Here is a 14,311-nt window from a genome sequence, read left to right as displayed (position 1 = left end):
CTTTCAACAGAACCTCTAATATCTGATGTTTTTGATAGAAATGATTGAACACAGAAATCTAAAGGTCGGTGTCAAGGCAATGATATTTTCTCAGAAATATTTTTTAGTTCATGAAACATTGCAGGGTTATTAACTTTTAGAAAGATCTGAATGTAAGCTGGAACTAATGAGCAGCAGCTGTTGTCAGGGTTACAGAGGAGAACAAAAGACAACAACTTGGAAATCATTCAGAATTTGAAAGGGAATATACACCAAGTTTCTTTTTTTAAAATGCACAGAAGATGTGTTTTTAATGCAACGTAAAGTATTTGGAGTGATAATTAAGTCTGAGTTAAGAAGTTAGCTGATTTTAAGTAATGTAATATTGGCTGTGGTAAAATGAACCCATCAGATTGGACTTGAAATGGTCAGTATCTTACTTGACACATAGGCAAAAAGCCCTCAAATTTCAAAACATGGTGCCAATATTATGTGTCCAGTGTCCAGTAGTGAGGTTGTTTCTTGACTTTTGGTTGGTAGTACAGCTTTCAAACGCTAACTTGAAACAACCTAAGAAAATCTTAGATGTACTTGGTAGGGATGGGTATCGTTTAGGTTTTATCCGATACCGGTGCCAAACCGGTACTTTTGAAACGGTGCCGGTGCTTAAATGGTGCTCAAACCGGTGCTTAAAGAATGGAGAACACAAAACAGCCAGACTTTTGACCGCTTCGCCTTGGGCATTTTTAATCTGTAGCTCTGCTCTAAAAGAACGTACGTACCTGGACCCGCCTACTATCCTCGGAAACGTAAAATGATTGGCTAGAATCTAAAGTGTATCACAGCTCAGGAAAAAAAGCACCGAAATAAAGCACCGAAATGTGCGCTGCTTTTCGGTCTGGTTACTACCGTTTATGTCAGAACCGGTGCCATCATGGCACCGGATACCGGTACCCATCCCTAGTACTTGGCCTCTTGGCCTGACACAGACACAAGTGGACACTGACACTCAATCACAGTAAAAAAATCACAGTAAGAGTATTAAGAGCATTAGGGGTTTAGTGGCGTTTTCTCCAGTTTTCATCTTTGAATGTTTATTTGTTTGTGTTGACAGGTTACCAGATAGATCTGAGATGTTGTGGTTGCTGTTCTTTCTGCTTCCTCCAGTGAGCAATGGCAGCATCGTCGCCAAGAACATCGCTCACACAGAAAGACACGATCATGGTGAGTCTGAGAGCAACCGCTTAAGACTGGCGGTTTTTCAAACTGGTGATTTCTTTTTATTTTGTGCATGTTAGGTCCACTACTCAAAAGTCAAGCGTAAGATGACTGCTTATGAGATCACCATAAAAACTGTGTGTGCGGTCCATGGTGCTGAAATTATAACAGTTTGATTTGAGTGGAATAAAACGTTTTTAAGGAAAAATGTGTTTATTACTGTAAATCCTCTGACAGGATTCACATCAATCCAAGGCATGATTATTTTAAGTCATCCCGCCATTCTTTCTGTTCTTTAGACATTTCTCTTTGAACCTCACAGGGAGTGAAACTCCTGCACAAATAAAGGCAGTTTCACCAATTTGTAAAAAACTAGTATCAACAGGCATCGTGGAACAACAACTGGTGGCTCTTCATTTTAAAAGTGCAAAGACTATCTAATCATAGTATATAATAATTATGTACTAACTATTCTATACAAAACTATATATACAAACTATTTCAGCATTTTGGCGAAATCTCAAAGGGAAAATCAAAGGGAAAAGCCATAAATCTGCATACTGGATGCATGTGCAAACATACGGCCTTCCCTTTTTTCCCTGCTGCTGCAGACTGAAGCGCCACAGATTTTCCAATGGATTACTGCTCACTTCCCATGGCATCATCTTGATGGGCACGCAGGGTTTCACTACATTAATCACCACACTGAGGCCCTACTAAGAATTAAACTCAGTAACTGGAGTGTTTGTGCTTTTGGCAGGGGCATGCCTAGAGGTAGTTATGCTGCTTTATACTCCACTGCTGTTACGCCATTATATTTTCACAAATATTATATATTTTTTAAAAATATATAGATTATGACCTTAATCTATATGAAATGGTCATTTTACATAAACAGAATGCTCTCTATAGCTAAGACTGATACATAGACACTTATATTATTCCCACAAGATGAATTACTTTGATTCTAAGAGCTTGTTTACTTTTAAGCTATTTAACTAGGATTGTAACTTTTACTCGAGTAAAAAGCCTAAATATGTTTTTTTTAAACTCAGTGAAACAGTTACCTAACACAAAATTATATTTAAAGTCTCCATGTTTTATGTAATAAATCTTTAACAGGACACAGAAGTTACTCCTTGGCAGGTATCTCAGTCTGGGTGTTACATTCATACATTTTATAGATTAGCTGATAACTGAGTACTCCACTCTTTCATACACATATCGTTACTTCTTGATCCATAAAACCAACACAACAGCAACCAAAAGGATTCAAACTACAGCATCCAGAAACCAAAAGCTACGCCCATCTTTACATAAACTCTGTAGGAGTTCCACAGCTGAGGGAAGAGGAGCAGCAAAAGCCTGACCAGCAACCACTAGATAAGAGCTCCAGAGGGTAAAGATGTGCTGCAGTATCAGAGAAGTTATTTTTCTTCTAGTTACAAACTTCATTCTGCTGTTTGTGTGCATCCGTTACTATCAGAGCTTTGATTATTATTTAACAGCACTGTGACTGCAGAAACCTTTCATATACAACCTCTAATCCTATATTTAAGAATCTGTGTAGCATACTTTAAATTTTTACAATTATAACACTGTGATTTACTTGTTTTTTTGGAGGCAGGGGATTTCTGCCTCATTGCTTCATTAAACAAAAAGTGGACGCCTGAAATAAAAAAGGCTGGATAAGGCTGGATAATCAAAAGGGATTAGATTAAAAGGAGGATAAATTGACACAAAATGAGATAACAGTAAGAGAAATTAATATTTTTCCACTTTTTGATAATACAAAGTTACTCCATCAGAATCAAAAAACAACTAAAAAGTATTGCAACTGCAAGTAATAAGATAAATCTAAAATAAAACCTCCCAGGATCGTTCTTGGAAGAAAATTATGAATAATTGGCAGAGAGTGTTACTGCATCATGCTGCTTGTAACTAGGGATGGGTATCGTTTAGGTTTTATCCGATACCAGTACCAAACTGGTACTTTTGAAACGGTGCCGGTGCTTAAACGGTGCTCGAACCGGTGCTTAAAGAATGGAGAACACAAAATTGTTTAGCTGTTTTTTGTAAAAAGATAACAATGTTAGCCTTTTCTGCAGCTATAGGGGATTTATGGCATCACTCTTGGCTGGAAGCAGTGCTTAATCAATGGAAAAAACACAAACTTTGTCCAAAAACCTCTCATGTTTAGCTGTTTCCCACTTTTTCTTTGGTCATTTTAGCCTTTTTGGCCAGGGTGAAGGGAGTATCTGCCATCAAACAAGAAGACAGCCACATGTAACTACAACGGTGTTTGCTAGTTCACCTTACATGCATTAATTTAATAACGTGGTTAGCTTACACACGAACAACATTAAGCTACTCACACAGAGAAGAACGGCTGCTGCTGCCATCATCATCCGTCATCATTTCTGCTACACTGGCAGGGCTAGGGGCCAGGACTCTCCTCTTCGGGTTTTTGGGGGATGTTGCTAACTCCGGGTCCGATAACAGGCACCACACCCGCAGTAGATGTGCACGGTGTGAGGTCTCGCAGCAAGCTATCAAATACGGCGCATTTCTCGGCTTTTAACAAAACGCTATGCGTCGCCAGGTGTTTCATCAGATTCGAGGAGTTACCTCCTTTGCACAGTATCACCTTAAAGCACTTGTTGCAGGCTGCTGAGTTTGCATCTTTTGCTGTGAAGTACAGCCAAACTTTTGACCGCTTCACCTTGGGCATTTTTAATCTGTAGCTCTGCTCTAAAAGAACGTACGTACCTGGGCCCGCCTACTATCCTCGGAAAGGTAAAATGATTGGCTAGAATCCAAAGTGTATGACATCTCAGGAAAAAAAGCACCGAAATAAAGCACCGAAATGTGCGCTGCTTTTCAGTCTGGTTACTACCGTTTATGTCAGAACCGGTGCCATTATGGCACCGGATACCGGTACCCATCCCTACTTGTAACACCACCTGTGTCTGACTCCACAGAGACAACCGGTGGCCCCACAGTGACGCCTCACATCTACTTCTGCCGCTCGCCCAACATGGAGGACTTCACCTGCTGGTGGCATCCACTCAGCAACCTGACAGATGGCGAGCAAGTCACCCACATCCTCACCTACTCTACAGAGTATGAACACTGCACATTACAATTAAAAATATTTTATAAGTAAAACTAGCCCACATTGTAAAAAATACGTAGAAATATACAAAAATACATCCTACAGGGATGGCAGGATATTATACCAACTGACAAATGTGGCTCTCCAAAATTCTGAACTGAACTTGATGGAAATGCTCCACAAAAGACGCAAGAGGCATAAACCCGCTATATCAAAGTCAAAACTTATTCTGGGGTATAAATTTTAAATGTGTTTTAATCAAACTTCCCTAGAGATGGAGGTTTTCCAAGATGAGCAGGAAGTCCTTTGAGTACAGGTTAGAGGTGTGGCTAAGCAGAAGCAAGAGCCGGAGGCAGCACTGGACTCCATGGAACAGTAAATGAGGAACAGGGGAGTAAGGATCCAGACAAGGAGAGTGGAGGCTAGACAGACAGACCAACAATATTAGCTCACTGAAGACTGGGCACAGATTTCTGAGAGGAGAGCCCAGTAAGAAGCACTGGCGTCTGCCAGAGTCCATAACAAACAATAAGAGCCTTGTTTTAGCCTTGTGAAACTATAAAAGAAGCCCCAGATCAGCAGCACACTGAAGTTTCTGGGTCAGGTGAGTTTGTGCAGTTTGATTTCTCGTGCTTCGTGTCACTGGGAAGCGTTCACATTTCAGCTGCTCTGAAATCCTGAACGCAGACTCACGTGGCCACAAACAGATGCCAGCTGGCCCAGATGGCAGCCACAGCAAAGAAAACGCTGCCACTAATCAGGACAAATTGGATTGTGCTTTTGACCTCCACGTGGCTTCAGCGCTCCCACCAGTGCTTGTTTGGGAAAACAAATGTAGATCAGGGATTATCTGACAAATAAAAGACAAAATTTCACCAAACACCAAAGCAACTAGGAATAAAGTCACAGCTCAGAGAGGGAGATTGCACTCTGCAGGCACACCTCACTGATGTTTGTGCTGCATGTCAATGAGGCTAAACACAATTTTGGGATTATGCTCCATATACAAAAGTTTGGAAACTTAAAGACAGGTTCCTTGACATTCCTGCATTTGGAATATGATTTGACATTGTCTTTGGACTAGTTCTGAAACTGGTTTTAAGTTGGTTTTAGAGGTTGGGAATACCAGGTGGTGACTTGGTTTAGTCTTCGTTTTGAGGTATGATGGAAAACTTCTCTGAGCATCACTTCAGTCTCAGACGAATTAACCTCAGGTCCTCAGGAGTGAGACCATCTGTTGTGGGATTCCTTGTTTTTCTTTTGGTTGTAAACAGTTCTTCAGGACTCTGGGTGGATCTCTGAACTGCGGAGTGAAGCTACAACAATGGCTTCATGATGGCTATATATCAAATTGTCTAACACCACTAAACTCTGCAAACCTGCTTAGAAGTTAAACAAAAAGTGTGAAAAAAACAAAAACAAAAGAAAGGTATTGTATAAAAAAATGTCCAGTGTTAATTTACTGATTTCCTTTTTGTGTGTTAGTGCTTATCTAAATGTGTTTTTTCTTTGATTTTTTTGAAGGCAGGAACCCAACCTTGAATGTCCAGACTATGTGACTGGCGGCCCCAACAGCTGCCACTTCGACAGCAGCCATACGTCTATATGGACGGTGTACTGTTTGACCGTGATCGCCATAACCACCCACAGAAACTACACCTCCCAGCAGCACTGCCTGGATGTGGCAGAAATAGGTAAAGATGGAGATGACATTGGCTTATCAATACTGATTCAAACTAACTCCATTACTCCATAACACAAAATTCAGTTTCTTTTTTGTAGTTAGTTTTTGGTTTGTTATTTAGCAAAAAAACAAAAAACAAAAAACAAACCAAAGCGGTTCTGTTCTGAGTTTGATTCTGAATTGAATCAGATATTGGTGCAAATTTCTCCTTGTTATTGCTTATTTACTGAAGAACAAAATGATACAAAGAAAACAGATGAAAAAAGAGTAAGTTCGAGGCTATAAATTAATTAAACCAGAAAAGAGTCCTCATGCTCCGCCAACCAGCTAAAACATCTGTGCTCCTGTGTGTGTCTTTAACTTTTCTTTACTGTCACCGTAATCTATGTATAATTCTCTGCATATCCATGACTGTCCCCCACAAAAAAAACACATCTAATATGTTTTTTATGCAAGCAGACCTTTAGTGACCTTTAGGTATTAGTGAGTGGTAGGATTTTTCCTTGCTCTAAATTAGCCTTGGGAGTAAACTATGCACATGTGTTTTAGCCTGTCACCTCTTTTATCATTATATCTGACTATTTAACTATTTGACTATTTTTAAACTCCAAATCGCAAACTTTATAGCAACACTGGAAGCCAGGGGATGATTTTTTTCAATACAACCTCAGATGAACTATATCATATTAGACATTGACACTATTAATTTGACAAAAAATAATCCAAAATGCAGTGTGTGGAAAAACTATGTACACTCTTACTGCTTCCATAGGAATTTAGAGGACAAGTAGAAGCCAGGTGAAAAATCACTTGACTAACTGATGATCACAAAATGTGAGCACCTCTGTAAAAGTAGTGGTTTTGCAGTTTTCTGATCTGGATGATTCAGGTGTGTGTTCACATAAAGCGGACAGACATCAACAATGATCTTAGAAACTGCTGCCAATCATGCCAAGAGTGGACAGCTCAGAAAACTGACTCCAAATCTCAGAAAAGCTGCAGAAAAACAAAGAGCTGCCTCTAAGAATCTACAGGCCTCATGTAGCATGTTACATGTTAAAGTTCATGACTCTGCAGTTAGAAAAAGTCTCAACAAGGATGGATGTCTGGAAGCATCGGCAGGAGAAAGCTGGAGTTTCAACATTAGCATCAAAATTTGTGGTCTCACTACAGATGTTCTTTTTTTGTTTTCCTGAGCACCAAAGACAGGAAATAGAAACTAGAACTATTTACTGACACACAGCTAATGTTTCAAAACACATTTTGTGTGTGTTTAACAGTTCAGACTGAAATTCCAGTCAACGTGACTTACAACTTGACAAATGCAGGCAGCGATGAAATGGGCCAAAACGCGTTGATTTCCTGGACCTACCCGGTGCCCGGCCACGTGCAGTATGGTTGGATCACACTGGTCTATGAGCTGCAGTACAGACATGTTACAGAGTCTGACAACTGGAAGGTATGGGGAGAAAACATGGAGAGGAACAATCAATATGACTTCTCTTTACTGTGGCAGTCTTAGGTCATAAAAATAATACAATGGACTTGGGTAAAGGCGCTTGCATTTCCTGTTCTGGCAACGTTCTTTAGGGGAGAAAAGAAATGTTCACATCCCACAGGGGACGTGAACATTTGAGTCAAATTTTGAGTCAAATTTGGCCGTTTAATTGGTCATTTATGAAGATTTGTTGCACAAATACTTATAATTATTGTGATATTGAGTGTAAAATATAGTGTATTACAAAAACATTGTCTTTGTGGTTGGAGGGTACATTATTCAGGTTCATAGGTGGTGTCCTTAGGTAAAAGCAGGTATTTCTAAAGGGTATAAATTTAAATTTATACTGTGAGACCAGAGATTGGACTTTAAATTTAACCTGATCATTCAATCAAGGAACGTCAGAGCTGATGTTGCTATTTCTTAAGTAAGATTTATATTTAAGATCTGGGTTAAGAGGCTTAAGGTGTTTTCAGCAGATATTTAAGGTTTTAAATATGCTAAAAGAAACATTAAAATAGAAAACATAACATTTGAGCCCTTTCTGTATTTGTATCTGGTTAAATTAGCCTTCAACGTATTCAGTTCTGCGTTTGTGCAGGAAACCCATTCAGATGTGAGATGACAGTAATTTCATTGACTCTAACTCTGGTGTGGGATGAATAAGAGTTTACTGTAGCTCACTGAAGTCAGGATGCGGCTGTGAGGAAGATGTTGGGTATTCTACAGTATCATCTGCACAGAAGATGATAAGCACAACTATGTTTAAAGATCAAAGTTCTAAAAACTGTGATCAGTGCTGTGAAAAAAGTGAGCATGTTTAACTCGATGAACAAAGTCTCAAGGAGAAAAAGGAGGAATAATAAAAGAAACAACATAGGTTAGACAGAGGAAGATCTGTGAGTCTTGAAGAGTAAAAAGAAACCAAGACAGAATACATAACATATCACAAAACTGACAATCACAGTCACAATACCACAAAAATCAACAAACACAAGTATAAAGAAACATCACAAAAACAATAAAATACAAACAAACAAACAAACAAAAAACTCTCAATAACATACAGACAAAAACCCCAAACTCAGCATCATAAAACAAAACAAAAAATAAACAAAATACAAAAGAAACCCCGAACTGTGAGAGACTAAGACTTTGAAAAAGAGAGAATGAAAAAAATTTTTATTCATTAGACAGAGTTCTTTACTTTTCTGCTGACATATTTTCAAGAATAAAGTAGTTCATTATAGTCTGCATGTCATAGAACATGCTGTCGGTTTGCAGGTGAAGCATCCTCTGCGTGAGCCTCAGGTGGAGCTGCTTGGACTCCCTGTTGACGACTACGTGGTCCGAGTTCGTTGCCGTGCGCAGCACTCCAAGCTGTGGAGTGACTGGAGCACCACGCTGGTGATGAGCATCCCCCCAAAACCGTCCGCAGGTATGTCAGCAGGCAGATGGCAATATGGCGCTGATTTACATACTTTTTGATGATTAGTAAGTTGTTTTTATTTGTTACCATTATTTTAGTTTTAATTGTAGTGAATACAGTTGTATTTCTACTTTTAATGTTTGGTTTTTATAAATTTCTGGTATTTTTTCTCATTATGTCCATGTAAAACCAATTTGGCTATGCATAAAAAAGATGTAAGTACTTTTTATGATAGTGCTTAACTAAAATTTATTAAGCAGGCGTAAAATCCCTTTGCATTTTTGTGCACAGACTTTTTAGACATTAATCACCTAAAACAAAATCCTTTGAACACAAAGTCCATGACAGCTGTGCTGTGGCAGGAAAGAACAAATGTGTCAAACATCTAGAGCTCGACAGAAGACATTAATCCTGCCGACTAATAAAAGATAAGTTATGTAATTGCATTAAGCATATTTCTGTTACATGCATTATAGATGCTAAAATAATAATAAAAAACAACAGCTTCTTACACACAGAATCTCTATAAGAACTGTAACTTTTCCAGTTAAATGTGTCACTGTGTCATAAAGCTGATGGAGAGCAGGAAACAGAAGCTGAGTAAATGTGTTTTACCTGTGCAGGTAAACTGTTGGTGCTGATTCTGGAGACTGGAGTTTGTGTTCTGGCTCTGCTTGTTATCGCCTTTAGTCTTGTTCTACAGACCAAGAGGTGAGAAAAAACACATCTTTCCTTCAAAATAAAATTACTTGCTGACTTTGTATCAAATGCTAGTCATTAACTTGGTTTTGGTCTTACCTTGATCACTATAATAGCTATAACATTACAATGACCTTATTTAGAACCCTTAGAACCTCAGTTAGCAGAAGTTACTGCAGTCACACAGTCACGGTGTTGGAGGATGAATGTGTTGTGTGCTTTTGTTTTCATTTTTGCTATTTTCAACCCTCCTCACTGTCTGCGTTCACCTTCAGAATAAAAGAGTTCTTCCTGCCGGCCATTCCAAAATCACAGATTATTGGCATTGACCCCGTGCTTTTGAAGGTAACTTGCCTGTGTGCAGCGCTGCTTTTTAAGCCATTTGTTCTGACCTTGTACTTCTGCTCCTTTCTTTTCTTCCCTCCATTTGTCTCTTTTTTTAAAAAAAAATCTCTTCTCCCCCCTTTTTCTAATTGTATTGTCAAGTCCAATTTTTCCCTGTGTTTTGTTGCCCTTTTCTTTCTTTTCCATAATTTTTCCATGTCCTCTTGCTTAATTTTATATTTACATTTTAAGGCTAATTTGTTTCCCCATATCCTCCCTCATCTCTCTCTCCTTTTTTTATCCCAAAAAGTTGATTCTGTTCATCTGGACGTAGCATTTCGTGGGAGAAACATTTCGTCACTCATCCAAGTGGCTTCTTCAGTCTGAGCTGACTGCAGGTTTCCCCAAACTTATAAACAGTACATTTGCATAATGACTGAAACCAGCCCACTGAAGGAACAATGGGCTGGGAGGTCAGTTCCTTAATCTTAATTATGCAAATTCTCATGACCATTGATGAACAACCACTGACCAAAACCCACTGATCAAAGACCACTGATCAATGGCCATGAGTACCATTCACAGAGAGTTGGGGAATGGCTGCAATCACAGCATTGTAAGATGGCGAAAGATGGACCCTTAGGCCCCCTCCTTGATTCAGAGATGGTCTTTCCCTTTTCACGTAAATGGCCTCCCTGACTGTTCCTCCCTGTCCAGGATGTGTACATCCTCATCCTTGAAAGAGTGTCCACTGGCCTGTAGGTGTAAATAGACTGCAGAGTCCTGACCTGACGAGGTAGCTATTCTGTGCTGTCTGTGTCGGGGGACCCGATCCTTGGGGTGGACCAATTTTTGGCGCAGCGTATTTTGGGATTTAAAAGCCACAGAAACACGGTGTTTAGAAAAAATGCGTCTCAACTGTTCCAATACTTGGATCCCTACAGGTTTTCGCTTAGTCAGCGGTTGTCCTTCTCTCCTGGATCAGCTGGAGCTTTCTTTTGGCGCCTTCCCAGCTTTCATAAATATCCAGCTGGGAAAGCAACATTTACTCAGGGCCTTCTTGATGTTCTTCTGCTTTCCTGGCCGCTGTGTCTGTGGGGATGGTGTTCGCTCTGTGTTGTAGCATCCTGATGACATCCAGTTTATGCTCCAGTGGATGATGAGAGTCAAACCTTAAATACTGATCCATTGTTCCTTCAGTGGGCTGGTTTCAGTCATTATGCAAATATACTGTTTATACGATTGGGGAAACCTGCAGTCAGCTCAGACTGAAGAAGTGACTTGGATGAGTGATGAAATGTTTCTCCCACTGAAAACGCTACGTCCAGATGAACAGAATCAACTTTTTGGGATTTACTTACCTGGATGATTGAGCATGCATCAAGACTCTTCTTTTTTAATTCTCATGCCTCACTCCATATATGTTTTTCCCTGCTCCATTCTCCTCTTATTTTATCACTTTGTCTTCCTGTAATTTCCTTTAAGATTATTGTTCTTCCTCTTTTCCCACTTTCTTCCATATCTTAATTTTCATTACTTTTTCAATTTTGTCTTTCTTTCCTCCTCCCACCCCCACCTCCATCCATAGAAGGGGAACTTGGATGAAATCAATTGTCAGTAACTTCCACAGCTACAGGCCTCCAAGCTCCTCCGAGGAGGTCTGGGACCATGTGAGTGCCAATGACCTCTATCTAAACACATCAAAGGACAACAGCGATCCACACAACCCTACAGAATCAGAGAGGGACACCTTACTAGTTCCCTGCAACCCGGCACCCATGGAAGTGTCCGCCCACCATCAGCTCACAGCTCCAAACCCTACATTGATTGTGCAGAGCGTGCCACCTTACTGCTCTTCTCCCACTGAAGCCTTCACCAAACCTCGGAGTATTCCTTCTCCATGGCCGATGCTGAAGATCGTCTCACTGCCCGGGACGGACTACAGCATGATGCAATATTCCTGCGGTCCCAATACTGTCCTGGTCCCAGAACTCACTTTCAGCACCAGCCACTCATCACAAAACTTCTACACTTGTGTCCAGCTCTTAAAGGAAAGTGGCGAGGTGCATCTAGTGCCATGCTTGGCATCTTTTCTGAGGGTTGATTTAGAAGCTACAGAGAAGGAAGAGAAGAAGAATGATGGGGCTGACTCTGAGAAGAACGAGGCAGCTGTCCCTGTGCTGCCTGTTACTGTTGACAACAGGGCTGACTGACAAGCAGTAGATCCATATACTTCAAAAAAACAGGAATGCATCCAACATGCAGACTTTTAACATATGCAAAGTGAAATCTGCTGTATCCTGCTGGTTTGACTGGAATCAGATCCTGTTCCTTATTTCTTTGCTTATTTGTTTAATTTTAAAAAAAGAAACCCCCCACAAATTCCGGCCACTCACAGAAAACATTTAAGGATGAACAAAGAACAAGAGAAGCGAAAACTGACACAGAGTATTAGATGAAATGCATCTGTGATTGCATATGATGTACGGTGAGTGTGAGTTGGAGTGTGAGGCGGCTGCAGAAAAACAACCATGGGAAAATACATAAGGGATATCTGCACATCCACCAGTCAGCAGCACTGGTGTGACAGAGAATTCAGTTAGAAACGATACCCAGAGGGTAGCTCTGGAGGACACGGTCAGTCAGGTCATCAGTGAAGTTATTTTGTGGTTAATAAGCAGGAATTATTTTACTTTTGCTTTGGTAAGCATCATTTGGATGTTCAGTCTGTTTTTGTGAAGATAAATGTGATAGAGGAGAGTCAACTTGGAGCATGAGCTCCGTCAACACAGCCCTCCAGATGCAGAGGAAAGTAGAGAGCGTGTATAAAAGCTGGTCTGCGGTTATGTTGCGCTAACGTTGTGTATATATAATTTGTGTGTACTTTTTATATCATCAAATAACAAACTGATCAAAAACAATGTGAGAAAACCTTTGTGTAATAAAAAAAAGACTGAACTCTTCTTCGATTAATAAATAATGCATACGAAATACAATTCATCCATTATTTAATGATTGTTGTGAGGTTTTGTCTCATCTCAGGATTACACAGTGAAAAACTCGGTATGGGAGGATTTGTTGTGTGTTTTTGTGTGTGTGTGCTGAGAAATGCCTCCCCTGCACCCTGGTGACACACCTGCACCCCAAGGCTCTGCATGTGTGGGTGGGTGTGGTGGAGCAGAAAGTAGGAGGCACATGGGGATGGGGAGGAATGTGTGTGTGTGTTTTATTGGGTGCTGGAATGACTTTTTCTAAACACGGTGTTTTTTTTTAATATCGGTATCTATAAAAGATAGTGATCTATATGTAGCTAGATGACTCTGGTCTATATTTGATTTGCTTTTGTGATCATTCTTGTCTTTATGGGGGAAATTCAAAAGGCAGGTGTTAATAATTTTATGATTTTAATCGTTTTAATATTTGTACAGAGTATCTACAGGGAAACCTCTCTAACATGTGCCACATTATTCTGCCAGTTCTTTCCTCCGGCCACTGTTTAGGAGCTGAAATCACTTACAAAAGTGCATTAGTTATGATTCTGCCATGAAATAAGGTTTGTTTCACTTCAGAATAATTTTCCAGAATGTTTGACCTTTTATTTCTGGCATGAAATATGCTGTGTTTGTTACATGTGATCGGTGTGATGCAAATAAATCATTGTAAACAAATATTCTATAAAATCTATAAAGCATAGAACAAAACTTTTTTTTAAATGTATAATAAGAAGATCAGTCACACTTAAATCAGGCTGAAGTAATAGAGTAAAAAAAACACAACTGTACATTGAGCTGAATTTGATTAATTACTCTGGACACTGGTGAAGCTTAAAGGTAAGTCTACCCTGTTGGTGCTCTTCAGTATGTGAGGCCAAACAATTAAAAATAATAATGCTCTGATCTTACTTCTTAAAGTAAACCTGGTCTTAATTCTTAATCAACTTTTGTCAGGTCCTGAAGCGGACTGTGATCATGCAACATGAACATGATTTACCCAACACGTTACAGCTATAAATCACTGAGACAGAATCCTCAGTTACAGGCATTTGGCCTTTTATTATTTACTCCTCAAGTCCATTGGCAGCTGAACATTAATATAGTATAACAGTTGTGTATGTACAACCAACAGCGCACAGTGTGCTTTGAGGTAGCAGCCAAGAAAGATATAGTGTGTGTCTGTGAGCACCCACATGTTCAGGTATTGTATTGTATTGCATTCAAAAGGTTTTCTTCATGTAACGATCTGCTAGAGGGTGTGGGGAACCATAGCCCTGTCCCCAAGGGCATGAAGCAGGCATGGAGGAGATCCAGGCCCCAGACATCCAGAGGCCCCCAGAGCGTGAGAGCCCAAGGAGTACCATCAGAGGTG

At 39.9% G+C, this 14,311-nt stretch overlaps 1 pseudogene across 1 annotated transcript; it reads left to right on the top strand.

Annotated features, from left to right (window-relative positions):
• Positions 1 to 1,110: 1,110 nt before the first annotated feature.
• LOC146361462 (prolactin receptor-like) lies at positions 1,111 to 12,859 on the top strand (annotated as a pseudogene). The gene is made up of 8 exons (XR_014799468.1): positions 1,111 to 1,203; positions 4,179 to 4,320; positions 5,837 to 6,006; positions 7,277 to 7,455; positions 8,779 to 8,932; positions 9,547 to 9,634; positions 9,898 to 9,967; positions 11,535 to 12,859. The product of XR_014799468.1 is annotated as a prolactin receptor-like (transcript).
• The last annotated feature ends 1,452 nt before the right edge of the window (positions 12,860 to 14,311 follow it).

Source organism: Perissodus microlepis, chromosome 23, assembly GCF_051167445.1.
Source record: "Perissodus microlepis isolate ML-2025 ecotype Zambia chromosome 23, ASM5116744v1, whole genome shotgun sequence".
Taxonomy (NCBI): domain Eukaryota; kingdom Metazoa; phylum Chordata; class Actinopteri; order Cichliformes; family Cichlidae; genus Perissodus; species Perissodus microlepis.
The sequence above is the reverse complement of the archived record's forward strand: the minus strand, read 5'-3'. Positions and strand labels throughout refer to the sequence as shown.